Consider the following 21,760-nt stretch of genomic DNA (forward strand, 5'->3'; position numbering starts at 1 on the left):
CATATGTTAAAACCCTGCTTAATTTCTAAAAAAATTGTCTCTGGGTCTTTTCAATGTGCTTGTATAAATTTTTGCTTAAATTCCTTGTTAAAAGTCTTTTTAAAATTGCATTTGAGTCGTTTTGAGTCGTTTTAGTCCCTAGGGGCATTTTGGTCTTTTCACACGAAATTTTGGCAGAGAGAGGTTACTTTGAAGTACCTCATTTAAGTAGTGGGTTCATTTTAGTCCTTTTTTTGTTTTTTATCTTGTTTCACTTTAAGTTTTTTTCCAATTATCAAATTTTAATTCATTTTTTATATTAGTCCTTAAACTTTTTTAAAAAAAAATTGCATTCAAGTCCTTTTTTGTTTCGAATTTATTTTTAAGTTTTTTTTCCTTTTAAAATCTTTTCCAATTTGCATTTTAGTCCTCCAAGTCAAACTCTTATTTTTAGTCTTTTTTTAGGTCAATTGCAGATTGGTCCCAAATTCTTAAAAATTGCAGATTAGTCCAAAAGTTTGTTACAAGTCCAAATCCACGTGGCAGCAAGGTATTGGTCCAACTATCACACATGGCAGCTTATAAATAGCCAACTCATCAATGCACAGAACAGATCCATTCTCTAACCGCCAACTCAACAAACACAAGTCCATTTTCTCTCTCATCTCCCCATAGATCAAACGCCAAAGATTTCCAGAAATTGGTATGAACACCATGAATGTTCATCCCCAATTCTAACCCTAACCGAACTCAATTCATACCAAATCCTCATCAATTCAGCACCAAAACACATCAATTCACAACAATCCATCACAGAACAACAAAAATTCAAAATCAAATCAAGAACACGAAGGAACAATCACAAACCCTAATTTCTCCAAGACCAAATTCAAAGCGAAATCAAGTGAAGTTCTTCGCGATTCTCAGAGATTCAATTGAATCTTCATCATTGAATCACTTTTCCCTGCAATTCCAGCACGAGCTCACCAAAACGATGGCGTTCTCGTACGATCACAGAGAAGAAAGTTAGAGAAGAGAAGGAGAGAAATCGAAGAGAAATTGAATCGGTAAAAAAGAAGAGGAAGATCAAGAACCGATTTATTTTCGGTTTCGAAGCTTACTAGAAGCATCAAGAACTTATCAGGACTCAAGTTTTTCGAAGATCTTCATCTAAAATCTCCAATAAAATTGTCAGGTAACACTCAAATATCATCGTCCTTTTCCAAAAACAAGTTACAAGAACGAATCAACATAGATCTTCAGACTTTCGGAGAGTTTCACTCGAAAAGATTGAAAACCTAAAAAATAATTTCAAAACCATAGCGAAGTCTTTAGATCTATGTTGATTCAGGTGTTATCTGTGAAAATCAGTGTTAGATTCATGATTAGGGTTAGGAAATGAGTAGATCGAAGCAAAACCATAAGCCTCTGAGAGAAGACGATAGAAGATGAGAGAAGACGAGAGAATCTGAGAGTTAGAGAGAGAAATGAAGGGAACAAATGAGGCTTGAACCGGCCTCTTAGGTTTTATAGAGGGAGTGAACCAGACCGGTTCACCTGAACCAGTCTGGTTCGCCCTTGAACCAAGTGTTTAACCGTTAGATCTAGGGTTACACCTCCTGGATCGATCCAACGGCCTGTCTTGCTCCCTGTCGGGTCTGGATCTCTTCTTTCTGGGCTTGGGCTTTAGGTTTGTTTCTTTTTCTGCGTTTTTTGTATTTCTTGCTACTCACACCCCTGAGTCTTGCTATTTGAACCTCTGTTGTGTCAAAAGTTCCTAAAACAATTCCTAAAAAATTCTTGATGCTTTCTTGATGTTTTTTTTGTGATTTTTATCTGTTAATATTGGTTAGGGAATATAGGGGGAAACCTTGATCCTTTGATTAGTGTGGTACTCTTAATCTTGTTAAAATTTTGTTGAAACTTCTATAATTTTGTGAAGCAACTTTTGTGATTAGTGTGGATACTTAAAACTTGTTCCTATGACATTTTAGTATGTTGAAAAGTGGGTAAAAAAATATGTGAATTTGCTTGTGATATTTGTGGTGCCTTTTGTCTATATTTGTGAAGTTTTCTTGTATACTTTGGTTCCAATATTTTGTCCCTTGGTGATTAATACTTGATAGACGAAATTTGGTGATAAGCTTGTCTTTAGTATAGGGTATTTGGTGCTGCTTGTGCTGAATGTTGTGTGCTTGCTTGCTTAACAAGTCATGTGAATTTTGCTTGTGAAAATAAAGTGTCAAGTGTGCCTAAAAGATACATCATAATTCTTGACTCGAATGTGTCCTCATAATTCTCACTTTATTGATTACAATAAAGCCTTTGAAACCTTGTCATGATATGAGGATTATAGGTCATATACTTGTCTTGATGTTATGGTAAATTTTAGGTGAATTTAGTTACTTTTAGGTTAAAAATTTCATTAACTTTTGCCAAATTTTTAGTATTTCTTTTGCTTATAATTTTCAATTCCTATTATTCCTTATGCCACTAACCATTTTGTTTCATGTTTCATACATCATGAGCATTCCATACTTCATCTCCTTCTTCACCTTATTTCTTGCATTTTAAAATTTTGCCAAGACTTAGCATGTAAAGACCTAGGGGTTCTTGTACTCTACATTCATGCCATTTTAAATTCCTGCAAGACCATAGCATGTATCTAGGCAAATGATGTAAAGGACAATGGACTCTAATGATGTACACCGACACAAGCACCGACAGATGCACACACATCACATAGATATCTTTAGATATATGCTTAGGTTATGCATGTTTAGATGCATGTTTAGGATTGAATGTTTAGATGAACGCCTAGGATTTACACTTAGAAAAAAAAATCATTTTCCAAATAAATATGAACAATATCACTCAAATCAATTTCTAAATAAACCTTGGGATCAAAATCCCATTGTATTTTCCTTTTATTTTCTTAATCAAATTTCAAAGAAAATTAATCATACTTGACTTTTTTCCAAAATCACTAATCGAACCTCACAATTTCACAATCTTATGCCCTTGAGGCCTCCCTCTCTCATTCTTCAAAATCCCAATTTTCAAACTTAAAATCAACCAACAAAAACAAAAACATTTTTGGAAGAGAACTACAGTGGATTTGATCCCTTAAAAGGGTACGTAGGCAAGGAATCAAAATTCCTTCAATTCAAATAAAACAAAAAATTCAAACACATTCTTCTCCCTCCAATTCTTCACTTAGTAAACTTTTAGGTGTAAATAACATCTTTCAAATAGCATTTAAAAATAAAGCGCGCGCGTAGAAAGTAAAGACGGTTCCTATAGGATACTATAGTCGTTATGGGTGCCTAACACCTTCCCGTAGCGAAAACAACTCCCGGACCTCGATTCTCAAGGGTTTTGCTTATTTCTCCCTTCCCAAGAAAAAATGAGATATCAAAGGTTAAAAAGGTTCAAACGTAATCAATGTTTGACACCCGAAAACCAAGATAAAACACTTATTTATGCAAAACAGCTTATTTGTTCAAAACAACTTATTCAAAACAGCTTATTTATACAAAACAGCTTCTTCCGATTTCATTTTAAAAAACAACTTATTCAAAACAACTTGTTTATGCAAAACAACATATTTATGCAAAACAACTTATTCAAAACAGCTTATTTATGCAAAACAGCTTATTCGAAACAACTTATTTATACAAAATAGCTTATTCGTGCAAAACAACTTATTCAAAACAACTTATTTATACAAAACATCTTATTTGAGCAAAACATCTTATTCAAAACAGCTTATTTATACAAAACAACTTATTCCGATTTCATTTTAAAAAACAACTTATTCAAAACAACTTATTTATGCAAAACAACATATTTATGCAAAACAACTTATTCAAAACAGCTTATTTATGCAAAACAGCTTATTCGAAACAACTTATTTATACAAAATAGCTTATTTGTGCAAAACAACTTATTTATACAAAACAGCTTATTTGTGCAAAACAGCTTATTCAAAACAGCTTATTTATACAAAACAGCTTATTCCGATTTCATTTTAAAAAACAACTTATTCAAAACAACTTATTTATGCAAAACAACATATTTATGCAAAACAACTTATTCAAAACAGCTTATTTATGCAAAACAGCTTATTCGAAACAACTTATTTATACAAAATAGCTTATTTGTGCAAAACAACTTATTTATACAAAACAACTTATTTGTGCAAAACAGCTTATTCAAAACAGCTTATTTATACAAAACAGCTTATTCCGATTTCATTTTAAAAAACAACTTATTCAAAACAACTTATTTATGCAAAACAACATATTTATGCAAAACAACTTATTCAAAACAATTTATTTATGCAAAACAGCTTATTCGAAACAACTTATTTATACAAAATAGGTTATTTGTGCAAAACAGCTTATTCAAAACAACTTATTTATACAAAACAGCTTATTTGTGCAAAATAGCTTATTCAACACAGCTTATTTATACAAAACAGCTTATTCGAAACAACTTATTTATACAAAATAGCTTATTTGTGCAAAACAGCTTATTCAAAACAACTTATTTATACAAAACAGCTTATTTGTGCAAAACAGCTATTTTGCACAAAATAAGTTGTTTTGAATAAGCTTTTTATGAGTTAGAGAGAGAAATGAGTATGGATTATGAGTTTCTTTACTGGAACGTTGTTTAACATGTTATACACTGAAATTATTACTGAAACCATAATTATGGTTTAATGGTTTTGATAATCATGTATGTGAAACCAAGATAATTGTGTAATGGTTTTTAATGAAATTATTATTGTTAGATGGTTTTGAATAATGATTAAGATGTTATACACTGAAATTATTACTGAAACCATAATTATGGTTTAATGGTTTTGATAGTCTTCTATGAGAAGCCAAAATAATTGTCTAATGGTTTTGCTATGGCTATGGTTTTTGTGAGTTGGTTTCAAAACCATTTTGCTGTGGAAATGGTTTCTGTGAGTTGTACTCCAAAACCATTTTGCAGTGAAAATGGTTTCCGTGAGTTAGACTCCAAAACCATTTTGCAGTGAAAATGGTTTCCGTGAGTTAGCTGCATTGATGATAAACAAGTCAAAACTATGCAAATAGCTAAGCATAATAGGATAAGAGAAAACTAGAAAAACAATTAGGCTCTATGCGCAATGGAGACAATACAACTGTGTTTAGGCGTTTAGGCTCTGTGCAGGTCCTTCAATATATCAAGTGTACATGAGCTTAAGAACTACGTTTAGGCTCTAATCATGTTATTTGTATTTCTATTACATGAGCTTAAAGAACTCTCCCTATGTGAATCCCAACACCAATACTTTGGCTTGAAACCATGCTTATACAAAACAACAATGCTTTCAAGTAGCAATATTAAAATCTGAAATTTTTTCCACTAGAAACAATATCAATCACAAAGATGTTAGTACATATGTTACCAATGGTCCCTGAGTCTTAGATAGGTCCAATTTGTGTTCATTAAAAGGTCCCTGAGTCTTGGATCCCACTAGAAACTAGCCAATACCAAAACCAAACCAACACCAACAGCAGCAGCTGCTAACACAACAACAAAACAGTCCTTGCAGCACCCTCGGCTAGCAGCAACAGCTGCTAACAGCAGCAGACTCGTCCGATCCAACCCCGACAAAAAACTACCTTTTTAAACAATCTTTCAGATTTCAACACTGACATTGATATTAGTACATGATGCCAATGGATTACCATCATTGGCATGTTATTTCCAAAAATACCATAAACAATGCCAAAAAGCAATAAATTTAGATTAGCTAGAATCAAATTCGGAGAGGGAACTCCTTTGTTCCCTTTTTTGTCTTTAATAGTAGCAGACATGGCAACACAAAACTTGAAGCCAAAAATTTGTTTATAACCCTGCTACACCATATAGTAATGCAAGTTAACACAACAAAATTCAGAAACTCAAACCAAAATTTGGAAACAAATGAACATAGATAGCAAAGCAATTAAGCAACAATACAAGAAAAAATCTAAGTCAATTTTGAAGATCCTTAGTAGTAGTACATCAACTTAATACTGCATGTAACATAATTAGCACATAACAAAAGAGGATGCAGTGTGTTGAATCAAACAACCACCTCTTTCTCATTCCAACAGCCACCTCTCTAACCTTTCTTTTCCAAATCCAAACCTAACTTCAATCATCTTCTCAATCTATACCCAATTCTATTTCAAAAATAAATCAAAGCAAAAGAGGATAATGCTTGGGAGAGTCGTAACTGGAATATGCAAGCACCACAAATAAAAAATCCAAATAAGAAACATAAGAATAACTCGCCAGAACTCACCAAAATTAACAGTCAAATTTAATAACAAACACAAGGTGTGGGAATCAAAATGGTTCCTGGCATGCTCAAGTTCTTAAAATTTCTCAGTGCAACCTGTAATACAAATCATTCAATAGTTACAAGTAATAACCAACAAGAAGCAATTTTGCTGGTTAGATGCAAAAAGTCCGATTAAAAAAAGAATTAATTAAAAAAAGCAAACAGAGAGAGAGAACGAGCGACGGATTCTCGTTTGGATTAGGTGACGGATTCGTCGGAGAAGACAGAGGAATTAGGTGATGGATTCACCGGATTCGCCGGAGAAGACAGAGGAATTAGGTGACGGATTCGCCGGAGAAGACAGAGGAATTAGGTGACGGCGGTGGGGAACGGAGTTGACGGCGGTGGAGGAACGGAATGTTGGAGTAAGCCCTAATATCCAATCAATATTGATTGGGTTTGGCTTTGTATCATGATATTGATATAAATATATATTGTGAATATATATAATAAAAAGGCATTTCTTTATTGATTTTGTTTTGTTTCAAAATAATGAAGTCCCTAGAATAGTTAGTCCGTTTAATGGAACATTAAGTATAACTTAATTGTGAGACCCCGTTAAACATAAGGAAACTATTCTAAAAGTATCCGTAGTCAAGCTTTATTGAGAAGTGGGATATCATTAAAGCATAGAGACTATTATGTGGGTAGACTGATGATCACATCTCACAGATCATGGATAAAGAGTTATCAAGTCTTCACATAGATATAAATATTAGGAGTAATATTTATATTGGATTGACCCGTCGTGAGAATACTACATAGTAAGTTATGCAATTGTCATAAGATATTCTCACAATGATAATAGTGTATATCGCTCTTAGACCTGAAACCACTATGATCCCTAGATGTGGACTCAAGTGCTTTGTTGCCATTCTAACGTTGTCTGTAAAAGGATAACCATAACGTTGGTTGATGGGTACTTGATGAATCATGCTGAGGGACATGAGTGTCCTAGATGGGATTTGTCCCTCCTCATAAACAGGAGATATATCTTTAGGCCTCTTGATGAAATATGACTGTAAAATTGCATGGCCATGCCGAACTAAGTCAATATAAGATATTGGACTTATTCGTTATTCAGTATATTTCGGAATCAAGGAATATAAATATTGATCCATACAAGGGTGACAATATCTATGCCTTGGGATCAATAAAGATATCGAGACAAAGGAGTAAGTGTACACATGAGTATTATCATGGAAAGGTTTCGTCAGATCACTTGACATTCTTGTCACTTGGGTAGCAATGATGTGTTGCTAGATACCGCTCATTGTTTATAATATTAAATATTAGATTTAATATTATTGCCAACGTGACTAGAACCTATAGGGTCACACACAAAGAACGGTCAAAAGAGAAATATATAAGTATGACTTATATAAGGGGTGCGTTTAGTAAATAACGCTAATTAGTTAGCAAAATTACTAAACTCGTTGTTGGGCTTACTGAAGCCCAATAGTGACTTATGACTTGCAGAGCACACTAGAAGTTCTATAAATAGAACTCTGGTGCTGAAGTTTTTGGTTACACGTTTTGAAGCAAACCCCTTTCTTCTCTGCACTTCCAATTCATTGGCTAGCACCGAGTTTTGGAGGAGCACTGTTCGTGTGGACTTGCTAGAGGCTTTGCTGCTTGCTGCTTGCTTGGCTGTGATCGAGATTCCAGTTTCCAGTTCCAGCTTTCAGATTCCACCGTTCAAGGTAACAATCGAATCACTGATTCATGTTTGAATTTCGTAATGATCCAAGGAATGAATATCGAAATTTTTTCTGCTGCTTCTACTCCATTCTTCTATTCGATTTTCCTTCAGTGGTATCAGAGCCAATTACGAAACCATGAATCAGATTGCTTTGTTACTGCTTTATGTTTTAATATGATTAAACATTTTGAATCAGAATTAAATAATAAAGAGAATTAAAATTGACATCGTATCATGTTTTCTGTGCATGGCTTTTCGATTTGTTTGATGTTTCAGAAACCGTTTCTGGTGAAGTATCGACATATCGATTATACATATCGACGGGAACATGATTGGAAACAAATCAAATTAGATTATCTTTTAAAATTGTTTTAAGAGATAATAATATTTTTCGCAAATATTTGATTTGCTAATATTTTGATATTCTATAAGGAATTAATTTGGAATGCAAATCCGTTAATAAAATAGAATATTAAGTGTTAATATTTTATTATTTAAATTTAAATATTAATTAAAATTGATTGATCAATATCATATATGTGATATATGATTTTAATACAACATCATTATATGTGATATATTGATGATATCATTCGTTCAATAGGTTTTATATAATTGATTGTGAATTTGTAGTCAATTCGTGAGATTGAGCTTCGAATACCGATTCTGGTGAAGCATCAAAGATCCGGTTGTCCATACTGAACAAACAATTGTTAAAACTATTGATGTTTGATTGTTGTATTAGGATACCTAACTATACAAGTGTTGTATTATTATGGTTGTATCATTCGATCAATTGTTTTCAAAGAGATTGTTGTGAATTTGAACAATTCGTGAGAGTGAGCTTCAATATCCGAATCTGGTGAAGCATCATAGATCCGGTTGTTCATGCTAAACAAACAATCCTTGAAAATATTTATGTTTAATTAATTTATTTAATTGGAGAAAGGTAGTAAATTTAAAAGATCATGATTTTGAAAGAGTTTCAATATCAGATATGATTTTTGAATTTGGTAATAAAATATTTGCTTAATTTTAGCCCTGTAATTTGTTTTGGAAACAAATTGATTGCCTAAATAAAGTAGATTTAATTATAATAATTATTGAGTGTCAATATTAATATAATTAAGTAAATAAAAAGTTCTACCTTTTGGATTGTTTTTCAAAAGTTGTTTGAAAGGTAATAAACGATCCTAAATTGATAGTTAATTTAAAAAATCATGATTTGAAATAGTTTCAATGTCGTATATGATCTTTTGAAATTATTTAATCGATTTGCATGACTTTAACTTGATTTGCTTATAATTTAAAAGAATCATGATTTGAAAGAGTTTCAATATCATATATGATCTTTTGGATTTGATCATAATATTTGCCGAAACGATTTGGGTGTTCATAAACGTGTCAAGTGTTGATGCGAAATACGCAATCTAGAATATTTTGGAACACAATCTGAGATATTTTGGTATGCAATCTATTATATTTTAGTACTTGATCTGAAATATATTTTGGTACATAATAAAATATATTTTGGTACTCAATAAAATATATTTTGGTACATAATATGAGATATTTTTGTACTTAATATAATATATTTTTGTACTTAATATAATATATTTTGGTACTCAATTAAACCCCCAGCTAATCTGCGTAGTGTGATCATATGTCAAATTTTAATTTAATTTATTTAATTATAAGGTATAATTAATAATAATAAAAGTGTGTTTGTTATTATTATCATGTGAATGATTATGGCCTTAGTCCTTTTATTTTATTTCTTTTGGATTTTGAAATACGGCCTGCGTGTCGTGCCTCTCTCTTATATCTCTATTGTACATTCTCTTCTCATCCACTCCCTCGTATGTAAAACGAGTTTTCTTTCATATGTAATGTAAATAGAATACAAAGAAGTAATAGGGCTCATGACGTTAGGATAGTCCTGGAGGTCAAGCTTGGAGAAGCAAGGTCGTTTCTAGGATTAGTTTAGATTCTCTCATTGGCTTGAGAGAGTCATAGCGTTAGGATGGCCATAATCATGTCACTTTTATTATTGTATAATCGTTATGCATGTTATGATTGGAGTGCGAATATATATGATATATAAGCCGTGGTGAGGTGAGATCAAACTTAATAAAAATCCTTCAATTCAAAATATTAAGTTTAATGCTTTCCAAAAGTTTAACACCCTTCAAGACTAATATCGAAATGTGTAGGTTTCGCCTCCGCGAGGTGCACTTTCTATACTAGTAAGTTGCGGTGCGGTAATCCAATTTACCCAAGTGTTATTCTTTTGGGTTTAACTTAACTAAATTAATTTTAATAAGATTAAAATAAATTTAGAAGCAATGTTTGGGAACATCTATATGATAGATTAGAGTAAGGAGTTATTCACTCAAATGATTTGAAAGTTGTATGAGATACAATTGGAAGGAGTTCCTACCTAAATAACTGAGTTTTGAGTACAGCCCCCGTTGACTTAAAGCAAGGTGAAATATGGATTTCAACCCACTAGAAAATCTTCCAACATGATTTTCCGAATCAAGTGTTTTGAAGGTCATTTGATTTGAGTAAAATAGTGGGAGCGTATTTAATTAAAGACCTATTTAAATATGTTTTAAATCATGATACATTTATTTTATTTATTTTCTGTATTTAGAATTTCTTTAGCATATAAATTTTATTATACTGTTAAAAGTTCTTATGAAGAACAAAATTTTCAGAAAAGAGTTTCTGAATTGGTACAAAATTTAAGAATTGTTCTTAAGAATGAGAAAAACTGTATATTCTCGAGCAGTTATTTCCTAGCAACTTTCTATGTCTATATTTGAAAAACAACGCTTATTAGAAGCATTGGGTCAAATGAGTAGATATAGGATATCTCATAGTGGTAACGACGATGGAGAATGATATGATCATTCAACCTCAATGTTATAAGATGAATAGTTTAAGCCTATCAAGTAGATGTACATGGATAAGAATAAAATTCAAATTCTGTTTTTCTACCTTTGAAAGGTTAAACACGGTTGCAAAAAGGGGAAGCAATTATTTCAAAAGTTGAAAAACAAAAATTGCTCGTAGTTTTGAAAGGGTCAAAATATAAGAAAGAAGTAAGACTTCTTATTTACCCATATAGTTATAGAAAGTTAAATTTCTACTTCTTCATCATAAGTATATGATACTTGATGATTAATCTCATATTTGTTGAAATATAGAGTTTTAAAGAAGCAGAACATTAACTATAAGTGAAGTTCACCTACGTCTGGAATGGAACAAATTGTTTCATTGACTATAAGAGCTTATGCTTGGACTTAAACTTAACTTGATATGGAACCAAATAATTGTTATTAAATTCCATATAAAATAGAAACATTAAATCATAAATCTTGTATTGACAAGAGAAGGATTATGTAGTTGAATGATAGACAAATATTGTCCTATTGTCCTAATAATGTTTTCTATACAATGTGCTGATCAAGTAATGGATTTGAGTTCCATGATCTTGATAAGCTAGTCTATAACATATGAGAAAAGGATCAAATGAGATTTGAACCTTTTGTATATCATTGGCATCACTGTTTAGTACAAACAAGTGTGATTCACATTTCCAAAATCCATGGATATGGACTATTGGACTCATTTGGTTTTATATCATTTGAAGGATGTGAGTTTCACCTTTCAAAATAGATTAGTATACCGGTAAAGGTGAAAAGGACACATAATCTATTTGAGTTGATATACATATGAGATGTATATGGAGCACTAAACATATTTGCTGGATATTTTATTTCTCTTACTTCATCTAACATTACTAATTAATAGTATATGAGAAAAGTGTATTTGACACAATTCAAGAAATCTTTGAAATTGTTCAAAGAGTTTAACAATGAAGTAAAAAAAATAGGTTTGAAAAGTATAAAGACCATATGAGTAAGTCGTGATGGTAAATGCTTGATTAATGAGTATAATTATTATTTATATCGCTTCATGTTTGACATGAATCGATCTAAAATAGTTTGGTTATAACTCATTGACTCTTGATGTTAAATTAAATTACAGTTATTCTTCACCCACTACAAGTTCCAATAGAGTAATCATAAAGACACCATATTAGATATGGAGGTAAGAGTACCTAGTTTTTGACTTTATGATAATTTGAGGTTATATGGTTTATTAGATAAACTAAACTACAAATTAAATGAATGTACATTTGTGGAGGTACCCTAAGGAAACTAAGGGATACTGATTATACATCACCTTTCATGACAATAGTCGTTTGTCTCTAGATCTGGAGTATTCCTATTAAAGGAGTATGTCTCTGCAGGAGCCAGTGGGAGTGTTGTAGAACTTGAATTAAGTCAAGTACCACAAAATACATGTATCTTTAAGAATGGAACATGAACTAATTCAACAAAAGGTTGTTGTTAAATCACCAGTTTGAGTAGCACAAGATCTAGATGAGTATGATATGTCATATCACTACAATGAGTAACATGATTTTGTCATGGCTCAACAAGGTGTTATGATTTTCATGGTAGATGAGCCCCAAACTTACTAGAAGGTCGTAAATGGCCTGAACTTTGAGAAATGGCTAAATGCTATGGGATCTTATAAAGAATCCATGTACACAAACCATATATGGATATTGGTTAAATCATCCAAATGAGTATGACTTATGAGATGAATGTGAGTTTTCTAGTAGAAAGCTGACATGGATGGTATTATGAATACATTTAAGATGTGATTGATTGTAGAAGGTTTCATGCAACTCGTGATGCAAATCATGACGAAACTATTCCATCATAATGCTTAAATCTAACGATCCCACTTGTCATTATTGTATAATGCAAATTCTAGGAGATGGACAACGATGTTGCATTCTTTAATTAGAATGACCTTGTATATGTATTTGACATATATGTAGGGTTTCGTTAATCCAAAGGATGCTAGAAAGGTATATATATTACAAAATTCATGTATGAATTGGAGCAAGCTTCTTGAAGTTGAATTATTTGTTTTATTAGTGAAGTTTTATGAAAAACTTTGATTAATAAAAATCTTGTGCACACAAGGAGAATAGTGGGAGCATTGATATTAGTTTGGTGGAGTATGTGGATGACATACTAGTCACCAAAACAATTTATCTACACATATGAGACATGGTTAGAAAATTATTTCAATATGTACCAAAATTGATTGTAGTGTTCGACACTAGAATACTTTCAAGAATATCCATGGATGTCTTAAAGGACTAAGGATTGTTTCTTGAACACGGATTAAAGGAACATTGTAAAGAAGTTACAATGATGCTGACTTTAATATCGGTGTACAGTATATCCAAATCGCAATTTGGAATAAATGCTATGCTTGGATATCAACTATGAAATTTGTAAAAGTACAAGCTTCAAATAGTTGTTGTTTCTATTACAGATGTCAAATATATATGATTTGGATTGTTTAGCTCATAACTGAGCGAAACCATGTGTCTCTTGCGTTGCGGATTCCATTGATCCCGTCTGAGGTGAAATTGGTTTAATCTTGCGAGCAATGAATACTTGATCTCACCAATAATCCAAATGTGTACTCTGACACTTCAATTTCTTTTCGATGGAAGATCGAAAGTGGAAATTGAAAGAAGTGTAACCTACCAACATAGGAAAGAGTTCCTTATCTACTAGAATAGTATCATGCCCAGGGTGTGCTTGATGCTAACACTTGATCAATATATATTGAGTTAATATTTGATTGGCTTTTAGTGCTAGTGGGAGATTGTTGGAGTAAGCCCTAATATCCAATCAATATTGATTGGGTTTGGCTTTGTATCATGATATTGATATAAATATATATTGTGAATATATATAATAAAAAGGCATTTCTTTATTGATTTTGTTTTGTTTCAAAATAATGAAGTCCCTAGAATAGTTAGTCCGTTTAATGGAACATTAAGTATAACTTAATTGTGAGACCCCGTTAAACATAAGGAAACTATTCTAAAAGTATCCGTAGTCAAGCTTTATTGAGAAGTGGGATATCATTAAAGCATAGAGACTATTATGTGGGTAGACTGATGATCACATCTCACAGATCATGGATAAATAGTTATCAAGTCTTCACATAGATATAAATATTAGGAGTAATATTTATATTGGATTGACCCGTCGTGAGAATACTACATAGTAAGTTATGCAATTGTCATAAGATATTCTCACAATGATAATAGTGTATATCGCTCTTAGACCTGAAACCACTATGATCCCTAGATGTGGACTCAAGTGCTTTGTTGCCATTCTAACGTTGTCTGTAAAAGGATAACCATAACGTTGGTTGATGGGTACTTGATGAATCATGCTGAGGGACATGAGTGTCCTAGATGGGATTTGTCCCTCCTCATAAACAGGAGATATATCTTTAGGCCTCTTGATGAAATATGACTGTAAAATTGCATGGCCATGCCGAACTAAGTCAATATAAGATATTGGACTTATTCGTTATTCAGTATATTTCGGAATCAAGGAATATAAATATTGATCTATACAAGGGTGACAATATCTATGCCTTGGGATCAATAAAGATATCGAGACAAAGGAGTAAGTGTACACATGAGTATTATCATGGAAAGGTTTCGTCAGATCACTTGACATTCTTGTCACTTGGGTAGCAATGATGTGTTGCTAGATACCGCTCATTGTTTATAATATTAAATATTAGATTTAATATTATTGCCAACGTGACTAGAACCTATAGGGTCACACACAAAGAACGGTCAAAAGAGAAATATATAAGTATGACTTATATAAGGGGTGCGTTTAGTAAATAACGCTAATTAGTTAGCAAAATTACTAAACTCGTTGTTGGGCTTACTGAAGCCCAATAGTGACTTATGACTTGCAGAGCACACTAGAAGTTCTATAAATAGAACTCTGGTGCTGAAGTTTTTGGTTACACGTTTTGAAGCAAACCCCTTTCTTCTCTGCACTTCCAATTCATTGGCTAGCACCGAGTTTTGGAGGAGCATTGTTCGTGTGGACTTGCTAGAGGCTTTGCTGCTTGCTGCTTGCTTGGCTGTGATCGAGATTCCAGTTTCCAGTTCCAGCTTTCAGATTCCACCGTTCAAGGTAACAATCGAATCACTGATTCATGTTTGAATTTCGTAATGATCCAAGGAAAGAAAATCGAAATTCTTCTTCTTCTTCTTCTTCTTCCGCTGTGTATGATATCTTTCGATTTTCCTTCACGGAAGTGACGGCGATGGGGTGGACGGAGGATGGAGGGTGTGGTGGAGGTGGTCGGTTGAGAGAGAAATGCATAGAGATGAAGGGGTTGCTCTACCACTGGAATGCAGAGATGAAGGCTATGATTATTACAAGTGTCCAATAAATCTAATGGTTGGGAAGTCCTTATGCATGGTGCATAAACAAAGGCTTATGCACCATAACTTTTGCCTGTTGTAGGAACAACCAGTCCTTATGATTCTCATGCACTTAAAATACCAACAACCTTGAAAAAGAACAAGCTCCTTAAAGAAATAAGAGATAACAACAACATCTGAGATATCATGGAAAGAGCTAAAGGAGCTCTTGGTGAAGATTAAAACTTTGAAATTGAAGACCGTGTCATGTGGAGGTCACCTAAAGAGTTTTATGGGAATCAAAAACCAAGGAGAGGATGGAATGTACCATTCACAATCAAGAAGATCCTTCAAGATAAGCAAATTTTGATTTGGAATGTAGTCATGTGGCGCAACATGTTGGAGATGACCCATGTGGAGAGTATGAACCTGCTTTGAAGAGGTTCAAAGGCACAACGTAGATATATCTGTCAGGTTCGAGATGTAAAACACAAGCTGAATAGGAGACAACCTTTTTCATCAAGCTAATGACCAAAAAGAAGCGTTAAATGAGATGCAACCCATAAGTTTATTTTCTGCAATTTCCCTTTTCAATCAACTAAGCTAAGATTTCCTTCTTTTATTGTTGCTAATCCTCGTTATTATTTTTAATTTTATTTCTTTGCATTACATATATAACCTTCCCATTTATGCTTAAATTGTTTTAGTCTTAGAAAGTTATTTCTAAACATTTACAGTAGAGATTAGCTTGCCCTTACATTCAAGAGCACGATAACTTTTGGGACTTGCTGCTGAAGGTACTCATTATAATCACCATCTCTTTTCAATAAAGCAGAACTAGTGAGATTTCAAGCCAAATATTCAATCCACTATTCTACTATAATTATTTCTATATCGAGTGTTCCATATGAGTGCTATTTTTACTCGAATTTGCGACAGTTCTTTACGAATGATCGGTCATGTTATACTACAAATGAGGCAATTTTTTTTGGTACACCTTGAGCCTTTCAACCCACCCTATTATATTCTTATTATCTATTGTTAAACCACTTTGAGCCTCCAATAATAATTTCTTTTGTTGTTACTAAGTGACAAATCATGTCACAATGTTTGAACCTTAATGTGATCTATGTTTGGGATGGGGTATTAGTAGAACTTATTTATGAATAGAAAAAAGAAATTGAAAAAAGATAAATGAAAAAGTCAAGAGCCATACCCAAAAATCAAGAGCCAAAAACATCAAAAAATTTGACCGCGTAAAAAAATGTATTTATTTAGAAAAAGATAATGATAAGACTTTTTCTAATTACACCCCGTATATTCCTGGTTACAACCCAAAGTGACAAAATTACCCTTTCATAAAATTTGATTTTCAAAAAGTCTCTTCCTTTTTTCTTGGTTACACCCTAAAACCCTTCTTCCTTAAACTCAGTTTAAGTAGGTCATGTAAATTTAGTTTAAGTAGGTCTTGTAAACTGAGTTTAAGTGTACATACTTAAACTCAGTTTAATTAGGTCTTGTAAACTTAGTTTAAGTAGACCATGTAAACTGAGTTTAAGTGTACATATCAACCTTGTTCAATGATTCTATGTAATCTTATTTTAAGTATGTACATGTAAACTCAGTTTAAGTAGGTCATGTAAACTCATTTTAAGGATGTTGATGTAAACTGAGTTTAAGTAGGTCATGTAAACTGAGTTTAAGTAGGTCATGTCAGTTTAAGTAGGTCATGTTTACGCAGTTTAAGTAGGTCATGTAAACTCATTTTAATAGTTTACATGAACCTACTTAAACTAAATTTAAGTTAACCTCAACAATGTAAATTGAAACCGTCGTGCAGTGCAGTTGAACAAGAAGAAAAATTTGAAACTAGCATTATTGAAAAAGAAGAAGAAATTCACTTAGTTATATGCAATCGAGTATGGATGAAAGATGTTTTGATTCACTTTTTAATCTTCCATAGAAATTGATTGAACATCAGATTATTTGATCGTTTGTGGGTGAAAGAGAGTGAAACTCAGTGACAATGAATAAAATTAAGGTTTTAAGAAAATTTATATAAAAGGGCAATTTTGATATTATAAAAAACTTTTAAGAAATTTTGGGTGTAACCAGCAATGTATGGTGTGTGAATAGAAAAAGTCAAAAGATAAATAGTTCTACTCAGTACCCATCTTCTTTGATTCAAGGAAGGAAGGTTGGTATTACTTCAATGTTTAGAAGGAATCCTTAGGTTGATAATCCAACTCCACGTTCTTCTGCTAACCTACTTTCCCAAATATATCCCACCTTACCTTTAGCCATGTTACAACCCTAAAAGACCTCAAAGCGTGCCAAATTTACCACGTTACAACCCTTGATCATCTGTTTATAATTGTCTCAAATTTACAGCAAGGCACATTCATGTGACGACTGGAGTGGGAAAATTTCATAACCAGCCCCACTGGCTTTAAGATATACATATGTGTATCCTTGAAAAGAGTGTGGTTGAGAGTATGAGCTATCTACTTTGAGCATTTCCCACTTGGATGTAAAGTGGTAAGTAAGCCAAGTCTGTAAATGGGTCGAGAAGACGATCTAAGAAAACTCTTCGGAAAGCTATGTTTTTCCTGAAAAAATGCAAAGAATAAAATTTGTTTTTCTTTCGTTACTTGAGGATAGACAAAAATTTAAGTTTGAGCATGTGATAACATGTCATCTTAGGTTATTCTTAGCATGTTTTTCTGTCATTTTCAGTAGTTTTTTCATCCTGAATAGAGGAGTATTAGATTGATTGCTTATGATTTTGGGACATTTGTAATTTTTACTATATTTGTGTCGTGTAATTCTACTTTTCCCAAAAGATAGCAATTCTATAGTGTTTTGATGTAATTCACGAAGAAATCATTCAAATTGGCAAAGCAAGACATCTGAAGACTTGTGAAGACTTGGTGAAGATCATGAATGAAGATTCAAGAGGCCTCGAAAGACATTACAAAGGGAGGAATTTTGTTCCCAAGTCCCAAGACATCTTATATGGAAGCAAACACCCAGAAAGATGAAGAAACATGCATTTAGGCACATGACTAAACACCCAAGCACCTCGAGCATGGTCCATCCGCCTTGAGCATTTCTCATGCACCCCGAGAATGAAGAAAAAATGTCCATAACTGATTTTTGATACTTTTAAGTGGAAAAAAGCCGGTTTTTGAGTCCAACTTCAGTTACAAACTTTCCCTATAAATACCAAGTATTTCATTCATAATTTCTCATTCTGAACGAAATGGTTCAAGAGGAAAGGAAGCACTAGAAGCTTCAAGGGAGGAGTTATCTCTCCTCACTTCAAGTCTCTAGGGTAAATTTTATTTTGTTTGTAATTTGTCTTTAGTTACCATGTGAAACTAAATATTTTTAGGCTAGGGTTCTTTGATGAACCTCTGTCTGTTCTGTTTGTTGGATATTTTATTTAATTTGAAGTCTTTATTTAGTTATTTTTCGCATCCTTTTTAATTTTACTATCATGCGTAAGATTTGTCTCCTCTAGAGCATAACCCTGAGATAACGGTACTTAGGATGGTGACATTCCTAATATTGATGAATACCTGACTGAATCAGGAAGTAACTAGTACAACGAAGTCAGTCATTAGCGAAACAGGTGACTCCATAATTTCAATTAGTCTGATAACTTCATTCATTTTTCATCCATGGTAAGGTAGACAAGATAGGCTTGCCTGTTTGTAGAACTAGCCAGAGAGTGTGCCGATGACCTTCTAAGAGTCAATACACATGGGTACCTTTAAGACACAGAGAAATTTAGGAACTATGATATCCATTATTGTTTCCAATACCTCTACGAATGTAAGAACCTACACGTACCTCTATGCGCGTAAGTGTATCTTCCTTCATGACTGACATAACTAAACATTAAAACTCGTAGAAACTCAGGTGTAATGGTTGCAACTGACAACTGGAGGACAATGAACTCGTACCTCCGAGAGAGTAAGACCCCACTTGTACCTACCCGTGTGATCAGCAGGTACAACTTGACAACTGGTAGGTAGTAAAACCCCACAAATTTCAATTTTTTTAGAGGGACTTGGTTGTTGTGGTTGTTTAAATATATATGCTTATGTATGTAATATATATACATATTATCCTATTTTAGTATCCATGATTTCTTTCATGATACAAGGGTACATGAGTCTTTAATTTTCCTTGGGTGTCCAGTATACAATTCTGAATTTTCCTTTTAGATATACAATATCTCTTCAATTTAAAATTTTCCGTAATCTATTAAAAAGAAAACTCAGAACCAACTGAACAAATTGATGGCTTACTAATTAAAAGTTTTAAACATTAAATGTCAAGAACAAAATTTCAATCAGATTGTAGCTGAATAATCAATTTTATTCTAAAAGTCTAAAAGTTTTCTTTTAGACTTGATTATCCCATCAGCCACATGTCCCCATCAATTTTATTTATTTATGTTTTGACTTTTATGAAAATAAGCTGTAAAAGTGAATCCATCAATATAGTCATCATAAAATGGATATCAAGGTTTTGCAACTCCAGAGTTTACCTCAACGTGTTTTGCCTAGATAAACTCGACTCGAGAACTCATACGAGTTTACCTAAAATTAAAAGTATATAAAATTTATTATATGCATGATATATATATATATATATATATATATATATATATATATATATATATATATATATATATAAGCTAATATAATATTGTAAATAGGTCAATAGTGCAAAATATGACTTAATTACAAAGGCAAAATATACCTAACTACCATAATAAAATGTTATACTCAACTTAGCATCAAAATACAATACTTAATGCACAAAATCATAAGTTTCTTAAGTCTCTAAGCCATCCAAAAAGGAAAGTTTCTAAAGTTGTTAATAAAACTATTCAAAAAAATAAACAAGTTAATTTCTTCAAAAGTTCAATCCTTCTAAAGAAAACTCTATGTAGTAAGTTGCTATCTTTGTATGTTTTTGAGAAGAAGAAAATAAACGTCGCACGTTCATAACACTGTGATATTGAACTGGCCTTTAAAAAAGAATTGAATTTTAATTGAAAACCGACCAGTTTTTTTAAAAGGTAAACTCTCATACTTGGACGAGTTTACCTGATTTTACCGATTTTAAGCCGTGTTAACTCGGTCAAACTCGATCAACTTTTCAATTTTACCAAAAAATGAATTTACCTCCCGAGTTTACACGATTTTCACACATAAAAACGTAAACTTGAGAGAGTTTACGTTTTAACACTCGATTTGCAAAACCATGATGGATATTGTAATTTAAATCTCACACTCACTATTGAATATGTAAACATGAATAATCAATTTTGCACCTGCAGTCACTCGTGTAACTCGGCAAGATTGGGAATATTGACATTTATATGATGAGAATAAGTAAACCATACAATGACAATTGAGGTGATGCAATTCATTTTGAAGCAGTTTAAACAATTTTAATTGATGTGTCTGACTAAGTTATATGGTGTTACCATGTGGTCGAGTATTCGTTCGTCTTATGCCTTTGATAATCATCAAAAACCCTACTTGAAAGATTAATAATAATTTTATGTCTTTGGTTTGAATGAAAAATGTCTCCCATTCATCATTAGTGAGTAATGACCACCTCAAACTAACTGGGAATTTGAAGTTGTCCCATTATTCTAATGTGTCCTATTTTATTGAATAATGAAAATGGTCTATTCGTCTTTTGATTAAACAAAAATTTTGTAATGTCAGTAATGTTATAAAATTTCTAATGTATCATTACATATGTATCCTTCATATCTAAGAAATTTATATACTAATAGTGTAGAAGATGTAGGTGCTATTTGATTTAGTTTTGTATTTAGTAGGAGACTGCAAGAAGGTGCCTTTTGCTTGTTTTCCAAGTTGATTTCAGTGGAAAACCCTAATTTTCATATTTTAACCCATACATGATGATGCACTATAAATAGAGACACTTGCACACACTTTTATTCAATCATAAAAGTGTCAAGCAAGATAGAGAAACAAGGCAAGGATCAAGCATCAGGAGCTTCAAGGAAGACAATCTCCATCTCCACTTGTTCTCTCTAGGGTATTATTTTCAATTGTTTTGAAATGATGTTGTTTCCATGCCAAACTAAACCTCTTTGATTATGGTTCCACAATGAACCCCTTCTTCTTTGATGGATTTAATTAATAATGTTTTTCATTCAGATTTTAAAAGATATAGTCAATAGTAAATCCACCTATAGGTTTAAATAAATGTATATATAACCAACGTGTCATACATTTGTTCTCATATTCAATATTATATCCATTTGATCTCATATTCATCCTCCAATACACCACCTAGATAGTATAATCAT

This window comes from Medicago sativa, chromosome 6, assembly GCF_051527215.1.
Source record: "Medicago sativa cultivar Bolivia chromosome 6, Bolivia_mono, whole genome shotgun sequence".
In the NCBI taxonomy this organism is placed as follows: domain Eukaryota; kingdom Viridiplantae; phylum Streptophyta; class Magnoliopsida; order Fabales; family Fabaceae; genus Medicago; species Medicago sativa.